Source organism: Octopus bimaculoides, chromosome 7 (genome assembly GCF_001194135.2).
Source record: "Octopus bimaculoides isolate UCB-OBI-ISO-001 chromosome 7, ASM119413v2, whole genome shotgun sequence".
Lineage (NCBI taxonomy): Eukaryota > Metazoa > Mollusca > Cephalopoda > Octopoda > Octopodidae > Octopus > Octopus bimaculoides.
The window spans coordinates 56,799,888-56,801,692 of record NC_068987.1 but is presented as its reverse complement, the minus strand read 5'-3'; the positions used below and the strand labels follow the sequence as shown (position 1 = coordinate 56,801,692).

Genomic DNA, 1,805 nt, shown 5'->3' with positions numbered 1-1,805 from the left:
ACTTACAACACAAGCATGCGCTCACACTCTTACAACACAAGCATGCGCTCACACTCTTACAACACAAGCATGCGCTCACACTCTTACAACACAAGCATGCGCTCACTCACACATAAACTCATACTCGCGCACGCAATCACCCCAGCGCATCCTTGAGGTTGGTCCTCCCTCACCATATACCAAATTCAGAATAAGTCAGTACTCGAGTTCTTTCTATCCACAAACAGATGGTGGGCGTTTCGTGGCGGCGAACGGCGTTTTACGCACGTCTGTAACAAAAAAGTAGCCCCACTTCAGTGGAGCTCATCACACAAAAGGTGTAGCAGAGGCAAGAGTAGTCAGGAATCATTGGCCGCCTGTACTTCATTCTCCGTTGCTGCAGTGTGAAAGAGGTGAAGTGTTAGACATCTTTGAAAGCGAAGAAAGAGTAACAGAATGCCAGCTTTACATACTCGCATATAGGCATATTATCCTAACACTCAGAAAGAAGTCACCAACTCACTGTCCATATACATCTGAAATTTCCAGAGATGATAATATTAATAGCTACAAAACTGATCAGTCCATTATAGAACATGTATCTCTTTACATTAGAGAAAACCCAGGAGTGGTTTTTGTTTCTCAAAGAAGTGTAACATCGTATTAGGGTCTTTTGCAATTTTAAACAAAAGATCAGAATTAGTAAATTCCTGCAGACATATCGATTGATATTTATTGGAGAATTTGCAAATGCTAACTGGCTAAAATAGTATATTTCCTACCACAAAGAGTGTAATTCTCTGAAAATGGTGGCACATTAAAACAACAACAACAACAACAACAACAAATCCTTCAGTAGTTCATCAACACTAAAACTGCACTAACACCAGTCACTTGTATTGATTTTATGTTTTACATATGAGATACAAAAGACATGAAACTATCAAATATTTTAAAATGTGAATGGTAAGTATATCACGTGTTCTACATTTAAATACCGAGTGGAGAATACTTTGACATAAAGATTATTTTGGTAACTAGTCAAAACTCAATGACTAATCATAATTCGCCTGTATATTGTCATGCTACTTCGCTTCTTCAATCGTTTGAATTATCGGCAACAGGAGAATCAGAGAAACGATGCAAGAAACTTCAGTTTCTAGTAAAATTTGAAAGTATATTGTATATATTGGGTATTTTTCTTATTTTTCTTCTTTGATAAACATGATCGTTCACTAATTCATCTCTCTCTCTCTCTCTCTCTCTCTCTTTCTCTCTCTGTATGTATGTAGATGTATATATACGCACGTGCACACATCTAAAAAGCATACATACATATACATATGTGAATAAACATATATATACAGACACACACACATGCACGCACGCACGCACACACGCACACAGACACACACACACACACACACACATACACACACACACACACACACACACATATATATATTATACATACATATAAGCAATATTTAACTGTTACATTTATATGTATAATACATTTGTGTATATGCGCATGTGTATAGCGTATATATGGTAGACTCTCCCATCGTATGAGTGTTCAGCATTTTGCCGAACGATCTGCACGAATGATCGTTTATAGTGATCAAATGTATGTGCCATACATTAGCTTACTCCCTCCATCAAATCGACGTTGTTTGAACAGGTACACGGTCTGCCACGCGTCAGGTGTCGAAGTGATCACAGAACAACGTGATATAAAGTATCTTGCTCAAGAACACAACGCACCAACCAGTCTAGGAATCAGGAATGCAACTCCCTAACCACTAGGCCATATATATATATATATA

General features: G+C 37.9%; 1 protein-coding gene across 1 annotated transcript in view; it reads right to left on the bottom strand.

Annotated features, from left to right (window-relative positions):
• Positions 1-1,805, bottom strand: part of LOC106873892 (adenosine deaminase 2) — a 43,679-nt gene that overhangs the window by 24,691 nt on the left and 17,183 nt on the right. The window lies entirely within an intron of this gene.